The 12382-nt window shown below is 33.4% G+C and overlaps 2 non-coding genes across 2 annotated transcripts; both read right to left on the bottom strand.

Moving 5' to 3' along the window:
- Window positions 1–1324: 1324 nt before the first annotated feature.
- Trnah-gug (transfer RNA histidin (anticodon GUG)) lies at window positions 1325–1396 on the bottom strand. The gene has a single exon. It is a non-coding gene; the product is annotated as a tRNA-His (tRNA).
- Window positions 1397–2219: 823 nt separating this feature from the next.
- On the bottom strand, window positions 2220–2291 carry Trnah-gug (transfer RNA histidin (anticodon GUG)). Its single transcript has one exon. It is a non-coding gene; the product is annotated as a tRNA-His (tRNA).
- Window positions 2292–12382: the final 10091 nt, after the last annotated feature.

Here is a 12382-nt window from a genome sequence, read left to right as displayed (position 1 = left end):
TCTTTGCCGTAAAATAATTTGTCAATGATCGCCAAAGTCGAATTTACTCTTGATACATAGTCCTTTAAACAAATCATTTACAAATACTAAATATGCTGCATGAAAGAAGGCTTACAAAGCTCTTTGTTGATTAAAGCTGTTGTCCAGTCTGTGGAATTTTCAGTCAAATGTTTACCTATAACAGCATTTAGGATAAACGGAGAGCAAGTTGTTCCAAATTATACTGACTCTGTTTGCGGTAAGTTGACTATTTGGGTCATCCGGGTTACAAAGCTAAAAGAATCTGGTAACATCACGATCCTCTTCATCCAACCCATATTAAGAAAGGCTTTTATATCTGTCGACACGGAGTATTTGTGCATTCTAAATTGAGAAAAATTCTGGTTAAATCGTTAAAATTTGGCGAAAGATCCATCACAATCATTTCAGCTTAGACTAACAGGTGAATGTTTGCAGCTGCAGTCAAATACAATTCTGATGGGCGTGGTTGACGACTTTTTACGGAAATGATGGTGCGGTATGTAATGAAGATTTGCGTTGGTTGATCGTTCATCAACTCTTTTTTGTGTTTTTATTTTTGTTTCTAAACTAAATAAATACTCATCAGAGTCAACGATTTCTGTTTCGAAATTTCATCGGATTCAACAAGTTCTGTTCCGCTCTCCCCATCTTCGTCGAATTTCTGGAATATTCTTGAAACGGCGCTTCTATGTCCTGCTAGTATCGATTTAAGCTTCAAATTTATCCTGGTCACTTGACACCAATATCGTAAAGTGGATACATCGAGCAACTATATAGCTGACAATAACAAAAGCGAATAGAATGTGTGTATATCTATTCGGGCTCTAATTTCAACAAGTCACACTTGGGTAACATTACAATGAATAACAGCAGCGAAAACTTGATCAATTACTCCTTTAACAAATTGTCTAAGTGTCGGTATCCAATACGATTGCAGTACGGAAGTTAACGTAGCTTTTAGTCCAAGACAAGAAGACTCAAGTGTTCTAGTTGTATTCAATAGGATCGCAGCGGTTCCTGCAGTGATAGCCAGTAAAACAAATGAGAAGGTAGGAATGTGAATTTTCAATGACGTTAATTATATTATTATATAAAAGACTATCACTGCAGGAACCGCTGCGATCCTATTGAATTCAACTAGAACCGCTGCGATCATATTGAATACAACTAGAACACTTCTTGTCTTTACATAGTAACATGTGTATGTGTATCTTAAAACGAAGAAAGATTATCAAAATTCGAAAAGAGAGACCGAGAAAAAAAATTAACTACAATGCCGTAACAGCGACATTACACAGCTGTTTGCCGTGACCAGGATTCGAACCTGGGTTGTCGCGGCCACAACGCGAAGTACTAACCACTATACGATCACGGCTATGACTTGCAGAACAGAATGTATGTGGCAAAAATTGGGTATTTAAAATTAAGGCTGATTTTAACATGTTTAACACGTTGTCGGTATCTTTTTGGTCAAATCACTTTTCATACAAAATTTTAACGCGATGTATCTATGGAACGAATGCAATCAGGCTATTCAAAAGGGATTCTGTTCCATCTTATACATTTTTTCAACGGCGTCTGACTGCTCTTTTGTTTTTGTTGGCATGGCATGGTAAAAGGGTTTAGTTTTTATCTTTGTATGAGATACCCATCAGGGTCGATAGGTACCGTGTCCGACTGTAGTCAAGGTCGTTAAATATTCTGTGTGTATGTATCTTGTTTTTGTTTCGCCGGTATTTCTTTTTATACTGGAGCACCATTACAGATTTTGAAGAAGAAAAAAAAAACAAAAAACCAGACGGTGACGTGACATGAATTTCAAATTGACATTGCACGAAATATTCATATGTTACTATGTAAAGACAAGAAGACTCAAGTGTTCTAGTTGTATTCAATAGGATCGCAGCGGTTCCTGTAGTGATAGCCAGTAAAACAAATGAGAAGGTAGGAATATGAATTTTCAATGAAGTTAATTATATTATTATATAAAAGACTATCACTGCAGGAACCGCTGCGATCCTATTGAATTCAACTAGAACCGCTGCGATCATATTGAATACAACTAGAACACTTCTTGTCTTTACATAGTAACATGTGTATGTGTATCTTAAAACGAAGAAAGATTATCAAAATTCGAAAAGAGAGACCGAGAAAAAAAATTGCCTACAATGCCGTAACAGCGACATTACACAGCTGTTTGCCGTGACCAGGATTCGAACCTGGGTTGTCGCGGCCACAACGCGAAGTACTAACCACTATACGATCACGGCTATGACTTGCAGACAGAATGTATGTGGCAAAAATTGGGTATTTAAAATTAAGGCTGATTTTAACATGTTTAACACGTTGTCGGTATCTTTTTGGTCAAATCACTTTTCATACAAAATTTTAACGCGATGTATCTATGGAACGAATGCAATCAGGCTATTCAAAAGGGATTCTGTTCCATCTTATACATTTTTCCAACGGCGTCTGACTACGGGGCGCCGAATGGGACTCTTGTTGTTTTGTACTCAAAATTCAATTTTGTACGGACAAAAGTGACTTTTGTTCAACAAAAATTAGTTCAGTTTAACAAAATTTGTATCATACTACTAATTTAAAATTTTGTCATACAAAATTATCTAACAGCGGACAAAAGTCACTTTTGTCATGACAAAATTCATTTTTGTTACACAGACTTGACTTTTGTTACCTTATTTGAAAATTGGGCGACAAAAGTGAATTTTGTATTCAAATTAGTTTAGTTTGGTTTCTGTGAACTAATTTACATACAAAATCGACTTTTGTTACACAAAATCGACTTTTGTTACACAAAATTGACTTTTGTGAGACAAAATTGACAAAATTGACTTTTGTCTCAACAAAATTGACAAAATTGAATTTTGTCTCAACAAAATTGACAAAATTGAATTTTGTCTCAACAAAAATGACAAAATTGAATTTTGTCTTAACAAAATTGACAAAATTGAATTTTGTCTCAACAAAATTGAATTTTGTCTCACAAAAGTCAATTTTGTCTCACGAAAGTCAATTTTGTCTCATAAAAGTCAATTTTGTTGTCACAAAATTGAATTTTGTCGTCACAAAAATGAATTTTGTCGTCACAAAAATGACAAAATTCACTTTTGTCTCAACAAAATTGACAAAATTCACTTTTGTCTCAACAAAATTGACAAAATTGACTTTTGTCTCAACAAAATTAACAAAATTGACTTTTGTCTCAACAAAATTGACTTTTGTCTCAACAAAATTAACAAAATTGACTTTTGTCTCAACAAAATTGACAAAATTGAATCTTACCTCACACAATTGACTTTTGTGATTTGATTTCCATATCAGGTAACAAAAGTCAATTTTGTATGCAAATATGTTTATATCTGCATACCTTTTTACACAAAATTGACTTTTGTCATGACAAATATGAATTTTGTCTACAAAAATGAATTTTGTCATGACAAAACTGAATTTTGTCTACACAAATGAATTTTGTCATCACAAAATTGAAGTTCTCACAAAACAAGTCTGTAGCACATAGTTTTGTAAGACAAAAATGATTTTGTTATGACAGAATTGAATTTTGTACAAAACCACAAGAGTCCCATTCGGCGCCCCGTACTGACTGCTCTTTTGTTTTTGTTGGCATGGCATGGTAAAAGGGTTTAGTTTTTATCTTTGTATGAGATACCCATCAGGGTCGATAGGTACCGTGTCCGACTGTAGTCAAGGTCGTTAAATATTCTGTGTGTATGTATCTTGTTTTTGTTTCGCCGGTATTTCTTTTTATACTGGAGCACCATTACAGATTTTGAAGAAGAAAAAAAAACAAAAAACCAGACGGTGACGTGACATGAATTTCAAATTGACATTGCACGAAATATTCATATGTTACTATGTAAAGACAAGAAGACTCAAGTGTTCTAGTTGTATTCAATAGGATCGCAGCGGTTCCTGCAGTGATAGCCAGTAAAACAAATGAGAAGGTAGGAATGTGAATTTTCAATGAAGTTAATTATATTATTATATAAAAGACTATCACTGCAGGAACCGCTGCGATCCTATTGAATTCAACTAGAACCGCTGCGATCATATTGAATACAACTAGAACACTTCTTGTCTTTACATAGTAACATGTGTATGTGTATCTTAAAACGAAGAAAGATTATCAAAATTCGAAAAGAGAGACCGAGAAAAAAAATTGCATACAATGCCGTAACAGCGACATTACACAGCTGTTTGCCGTGACCAGGATTCGAACCTGGGTTGTCGCGGCCACAACGCGAAGTACTAACCACTATACTTTTTTTTTTTTATCTTTATTATATTCACAATCTATATATACATATCACAGTTTACAATTTCAATTACACATAAATGAAAACATTGTAAATATTTATTGTCCTTTCTCTGAAATGGAAAATATTCTAAGTATTATACAATCTATATATTTTCTTATTTTATTTCACCCTGAAATGGCTTTCTGGTCATAAACTTGCTTAAACTTTACTCTTCTTCTTTCTTTTCTTCTTTTTTTTTTTTTTAACTTTTTCTCAGTTTTAAATAAAATGATAAAAACAACAGTTCAACTATTACAAGGAGAAAACCAATCGGAAATGTTAATAAATACGCAAATGATCTATTTTAATTAATGTTGGTTGTTTTAAAAAAAACGGTTGGTTTCCAGACCAGAATTTGGTACACCACAAAAATTATTTTAGAATTATTTAGCGTATTCAACATCTAATATCCCCCTCCCTAATAACAGTTTATTCATCAAAACACCACAAACAAAGTCTGTGCATCTCTGCATATCTTTCAATCTTTGGAATAGCACGAACATAACACTTAATTTCATCATTGTCCGATTTTCTAATGTCTCTAAATTTGTAGACGGAAGCCATTGCGTTTCCATATTCGATTTTGTCAGTTTCTATATTTACATGACGAAATTCACCGCGCTTCCCTAATGTCCATATAACTACCATTTCTCTCTTTTTTAATTTTCCTATCAAACAACTTCCGTCTGATCGTTGGCTGTATACAATTTTCTGAAAATGACTATCTGTACACGGACTCTTCCCTGTAACTATTAACTTCGGAGCGATAGTTTTTATTTTGTCTATTTCTTTATTTTCTTTTTCTTTATTAACATCCGTGTGTAAATTCCGTACAGTTCGCGAACTATGACACACTATACTTTCCGTTAACACAGTGTAGATACTATTCTGTACGCTTTCCGGAAGTCGCGATTTTCGAAGCGAGAACGTTTTGGATCACATTTTAAATTTGTCGGATATACTATATTAAACGGTAAGATGTTCATCTGTACATTGCTTAATGATTAATTCAGCTGACATCGATATTCACAAATGGTTTATAATTAAATTTAGCACATTCATTATTCGTATCTTTGCCTTAATTAAGAGATTTCCAAGTGCATCACTAAGGAAAATCAGTCGGTGAACCTAAATACAATCTTTTTGCACTCTTACTGTACAAATTAACGTAAAATCCAGACTTAATTTACTAAATAGAGTATATTTTAAGTGGTGGTAAAAGTTTCAGCCAGATCTTTGAAGCCAGTAATAAGAAAATTACACTTGTTTGAATTTCTCACTGTACGATCAGTCGAGCTTGTATATTTTGAAACTGTATGATCAGTCTTTATTTCACTGTATTCTAGTAGTGATTTCAAAGTTATTTACGATACATTAGAAGATGTCATTTTTCTAAATAACACAAATATATTTTAATAAATGCACATCCTGTAAACTTTTCAAACATGTTTTAGCTTGATAGGGTGTACTCGACTTACTACATTAAGTATAAGGATGTTTGAATGTGGCTGAAATAAGAAGAAGGTTAAAAGAAGTAGGTCCGGTAAGACCCCTTTTTGGCCCCAAAATATAACAGTTTTACAAAATTGTTAAAATGTAAACTTATAGTTATTTATTGGACAGTGAAATGATTCTGCTACATAAATATGGGCAGTTTATGAAAATACAATGCACATATATCGGTTTGTAGCACTATTAAGTCATGCTAAATTACGAAAATCTTCAAAATTCTATCATTTTAGTTAAATTTTAGACGGTTTCCGGGTAAAACGAAAGTGGCCGCATTCGTGTTCATCCTTAATATTGAAATGTAAGTTGTATTTTATTATAATACATAACATATATAAAGGTTGTGGATGAACACGGATGCGGCCACTTTCGTTTTTGACAATAACCATCTGAAAAGTGTAGGTTTTTGGCATATTTGAGAGATTTTTCATATTTGAGCTTGAATCGGATCGCTTTTTATGACTAAATCAGTTAAAATCTTTCACATAAATTAATTGAATCAAGTGAAATAGACACTTAAGTGTTTAAAAAGTGGTCAAAATCTTTCGTCAGATGAAACTGAAATTTGAGGCCAAAATGAGTCCTTACCGGACCTACTCCTTTGTTTGTTTATAGAAGTTTCAGGAATGTCCTCCGTTATACTTAAAATTGTACAAACACATAGATTTAATTGTTACTATATAAAAATGCATGAATTTACAAACATTCGAGGCCGTACTGTAGCCTATAATTGATCACAGTTCCTTCACTTTGTTTTTGGATGTAGATCTGTCTCTTTCACACTCAATTGTACACCACTTTGTAAAGCGATGGTTTATAGTGATAATGATGTCCGTCTTTCCGTTCGTCCGTTGGACTGGAACAACATGTTTCGCCGGTTTTGCTAGCGCATCTCCTCATAAACCATTTAATATACATTGGGGTTTCCAGACATTTTTAAATGGAGAGGGGGTCAAATCCAGGAAAAAAGAGGATTCCAAATATATGTTCCCATACAAACGCATTGAAAGTTAAAAAAGAGTTTCAAACCGCCGGATCCCAATTTTCTTGAATCCGTCACTGGTATAACTATTAATTATTTTTTACTTGGATTCCGTATCATAAATTATAATATAAAAAAGAAGATGCGGTATGATTGCCAATGAGTCAACCGTCCACAAGAGATCAAAATGACACAGCTATTAACAAAGATAGGCCACCGTATGGCCTTCAACAATAAGCAAAGCCAATACCACAAAGTCGGCTATAAAAAGCCCCGAAATGACAATGTAAAACAATTCAAACGAGAAAATTAACGGCCTTATTTATATAAAAAAAAGGGATATATTTCTTATTTTATTAAAAATATTTTAAGGGGTTTCTTTATAAGATACGGACTTGAATATTGCATTATATGGGGGCACCCATCAGGTATTTCCAACTGTGACCTCCAAAACGAATTGTTAAACTTTTCTAAAATCGCTCCATTTTTAATCTATTAATGTACATGTACTATGGACCTTCTGTTTCAGTCGAATTTTTTGTAAAAATATTTTTGATGTTTCTCTATCTAAAATACGGACTTTGTCATAACCTCATATTGGGCGTACCTATTTTATATCCACAACTTCCTTAAGACACTTGTCATAAATTAATGAATATTTTTCAGATTCCTTATCCGATTTAATTCAATAGACCACTTTCGAGTTCATCCGTCACCGGCAAAAACTCGTCAATTATACACGCCTTTATGACGTCATTTACCAGATCGAGGGGCTCGCCTGTATCCCTGCACTATTTACGTTCATCAAGCGTCTTAGTGATCGTCTTTGTGCAGGATAAACTAGAAATAATGGTTGCTCTGTAGGTACTTACTGACATTTCCCTATTGACAGCAGTGTTGATTGTCAATTTTGAGAATTCAATTTGCCGAATAATTCGTACAATATAGAATTATAGTTTTCCAACCACTCGCTCAACATTGGAAGGAAGTGACGACGCCCCTAAACGCACAAATGACGATGATAAAGGCGCGTATAATTGACGAGTTTTTTCCGGTGACGGATGAACTCGAAAGTGGATTTTGTTTTTTCGAAAAATCATCAGTTTTTTATTTCCATGATATGGACTTTTCCACTACCTTATTGGGTGGTACCCGCTTACTATACGCAACTTTCAAAAACTTACCATATACTAGTACTAGTATTAATAAAAGTATAAACTTTCTCATATTCGTTATTAAATGATGCCCCTGTGTACCTATAATTTAGTTTTTCTGGTGGTTTATTTTTTTCCAAAACATGGACTATAGAAGTGGCGGGGTATTATTTCGTTAATTCTTTCCTCAATACCTAAAGTTTTTAAACAAAGCTTTCTCTATCTATTTTTTTGTCATTTTAAAAGAGACATGCTTGATGTATGTAATCACCAATTGGTCAACGGTAGACGGTGTAAATAGTCTTAAAAATGTAATAGTTAAATAGATAACTGCAACGACACACTAATACAAAGTCCACAAGCGAATCATGTATTGGTTTATAGGCATTTGATTTTAAGTAAGACTGACGAAACAAAAATATAATTATTTTGCCGTCTACAAAAATCATCAGAAATATATTTGTATTGTCTGATGAAAGAAATTACACGTTATAGTTCCATGGACATAATCATAAATTATATCACATAGACACGTATATACCTTCAAATTGCCGTTGTTTTTCAGTCAAGGTCGTTAAAAACTTCCATTTGTTGTTGTTTTTTTCTTCAAAATCACGACTGGTCATACAGACAAAAAAATCTGAAATCGCTACTAGAATACAGTCAGTTTTAGACTGATCGTACAGTAATTTATTTTGGGATCCTCAATGAAAACATATTTTTTATTTGAAATACGAACATTCTACTTAAATACGGTAGGAATATTGAAACAGTATATATTTTACTGTAAACTGATGCAAATATTTGCAATAAAAGATTATTTGCTTTGTACTACGAGAGCAAAATTGTCAATCGATTTCACTTTTTTCTATGAAGTTGGTGTGATGCACGCGTATATTTTATATTCTACTGCATGTTTTTGTTACAGTTACTGATATTTATGATGTTGTACATACATTTAAGATGTGCAAAGCACTTTATAGATATAGGAGTAAACAAATGATGAGAAAAAGCACCCAAAACAAAACCGTTCTGTTAGCCAGTTTGAAATCCTCGCTTCGAAAATCGCGACTTCCGGATAGCGTACAGAATAGTATCTACACTGTGGTTAATACATTGTCCTTTAAATTGATTGTTTTGTCTATCGATACACTAACCGGTTGAGCAACTTTCACTACAGGTGTAATGTTTACATTTTCGGGGGCTACTAATGGGAGATCTATCGTTCCATCATGTATCATATCATCACCCGAATCAATTATCACTTCTGAATTATCAATGTTGATATCACTTGTCTTATCAACGTCGTCTTCTGTATTGTCTATTCTTTCTTTCAATATTTTCATTCTTTTATTGTCTCTGTCTCTATTAGATCTGGACTTATGCTTGATTCCTCTATTTACTTGTATTGCATCACCCCTAGTCCAAACTAATGAAATTCTCATTTTGTCACCAAGGTAATTAGAATTCCATGTAAATTGTTCGTAATCATCTATGACACTATTAATTAACGCAACTAACGGCTTTGGCAATTTGTCCATTATAATTTCCTTTAACGTACCTCAACGTTTCACAGCAAAAAGTTAAGTTCACTAATTATCAAATACACACAGTATAATTCTCAAAAATGTCAGTATTTTAACTTACATTACTGTTAGATAGTCACATTTACTTAATCCGGCTGGTTATATCCAAATCCACAAGAAATAGTAACCCAATAACAGGAGTAGAAAATTACACGGCTATATCTGGTAAAGGTGCACTCGACTTTTTTCCTAACCACTATACGATCACGGCTATGACTTGCAGACAGAATGTACGTGGCAAAAATTGGGTATTTAAAATTAAGGCTGATTTTAACATGTTTAACACGTTGTCGGTATCTTTTTGGTCAAATCACTTTTCATACAAAATTTTAACGCGATGAATCTATGGAACGAATGCAATCAGGCTATTCAAAAGGGATTCTGTTCCATCTTATACATTTTTCCAACGGCGTCTGACTGCTCTTTTGTTTTTGTTGGCATGGCATGGTAAAAGGGTTTAGTTTTTATCTTTGTATGAGATACCCATCAGGGTCGATAGGTACCGTGTCCGACTGTAGTCAAGGTCGTTAAATATTCTGTGTGTATGTATCTTGTTTTTGTTTCGCCGGTATTTCTTTTTATACTGGAGCACCATTACAGATTTTAAAGAAGAAAAAAAAACAAAAAACCAGACGGTGACGTGACATGAATTTCAAATTGACATTGCACGAAATATTCATATGTTACTATGTAAAGACAAGAAGACTCAAGTGTTCTAGTTGTATTCAATAGGATCGCAGCGGTTCCTGCAGTGATAGCCAGTAAAACAAATGAGAAGGTAGGAATGTGAATTTTCAATGAAGTTAATTATATTATTATATAAAAGACTATCACTGCAGGAACCGCTGCGATCCTATTGAATTCAACTAGAACCGCTGCGATCATATTGAATACAACTAGAACACTTCTTGTCTTTACATAGTAACATGTGTATGTGTATCTTAAAACGAAGAAAGATTATCAAAATTCGAAAAGAGAGACCGAGAAAAAAAATTGCCTACAATGCCGTAACAGCGACATTACACAGCTGTTTGCCGTGACCAGGATTCGAACCTGGGTTGTCGCGGCCACAACGCGAAGTACTAACCACTATACTTTTTTTTTTTATCTTTATTATATTCACAATCTATATGTACATATCACAGTTTACAATTTCAATTACACATAAATGAAAACATTGTAAATATTTATTGTCCTTTCTCTGAAATGGAAAATATTCTAAGTATTATACAATCTATATATTTTCTTATTTTATTTCACCCTGAAATGGCTTTCTGGTCATTAACTTGCTTAAACTTTACTCTTCTTCTTTCTTTTCTTCTTTTTTTTTTTTAACTTTTTCTCAGTTTTAAATAAAATGATAAAAACAACAGTTCAACTATTACAAGGAGAAAACCAATCGGAAATGTTAATAAATACGCAAATGATCTATTTTAATTAATGTTGGTTGTTTTAAAAAAACGGTTGGTTTCCAGACCAGAATTTGGTACACCACAAAAATTATTTTAGAATTATTTAGCATATTCAACATCTAATATCCCCCTCCCTAATAACAGTTTATTCATCAAAACACCACAAACAAAGTCTGTGCATCTCTGCATATCTTTCAATCTTTGGAATAGCACGAACATAACACTTAATTTCATCATTGTCCGATTTTCTAATGTCTCTAAATTTGTAGACGGAAGCCATTGCGTTTCCATATTCGATTTTGTCAGTTTCTATATTTACATGACGAAATTCACCGCGCTTCCCTAATGTCCATATAACTACCATTTCTCTCTTTTTTAATTTTCCTATCAAACAACTTCCGTCTGATCGTTGGCTGTATACAATTTTCTGAAAATGACTATCTGTACACGGACTCTTCCCTGTAACTATTAACTTCGGAGCGATAGTTTTTATTTTGTCTATTTCTTTATTTTCTTTTTCTTTATTAAAATCCGTGTGTAAATTCCGTACAGTTCGCGAACTATGACACACTATACTTTCCGTTAATACATTGTCCTTTAAATTGATTGTTTTGTCTATCGATACACTAACCGGTTGAGCAACTTTCACTACAGGTGTAATGTTTACATTTTCGGGGGCTACTAATGGGAGATCTATCGTTCCATCATGTATCATATCATCACCCGAATCAATTATCACTTCTGAATTATCAATGTTGATATCACTTGTCTTATCAACGTCGTCTTCTGTATTGTCTATTCTTTCTTTCAATATTTTCATTCTTTTATTGTCTCTGTCTCTATTAGATCTGGACTTATGCTTGATTCCTCTATTTACATGTATTGCATCACCCCTAGTCCAAACTAATGAAATTCTCATTTTGTTACCAAGGTAATTAGAATTCCATGTAAATTGTTCGTAATCATCTATGACACTATTAATTAACGCAACTAACGGCTTTGGCAATTTGTCCATTATAATTTCCTTTAACGTACCTCAACGTTTCACAGCAAAAAGTTAAGTTCACTAATTATCAAATACACACAGTATAATTCTCAAAAATGTCAGTATTTTAACTTACATTACTGTTAGATAGTCACATTTACTTAATCCGGCTGGTTATATCCAAATCCACAAGAAATAGTAACCCAATAACAGGAGTAGAAAATTACACGGCTATATCTGGTAAAGGTGAACTCGACTTTTTTCCTAACCACTATACGATCACGGCTATGACTTGCAGACAGAATGTACGTGGCAAAAATTGGGTATTTAAAATTAAGGCTGATTTTAACATGTTTAACACGTTGTCGGTATCTTTTTGGTCAAATCACTTTTCAT

This window comes from Mytilus trossulus, chromosome 8 (genome assembly GCF_036588685.1).
Source record: "Mytilus trossulus isolate FHL-02 chromosome 8, PNRI_Mtr1.1.1.hap1, whole genome shotgun sequence".
Taxonomy (NCBI): Eukaryota; Metazoa; Mollusca; class Bivalvia; order Mytilida; family Mytilidae; genus Mytilus; species Mytilus trossulus.
This window is presented reverse-complemented; position numbering and strand designations above follow the sequence as displayed.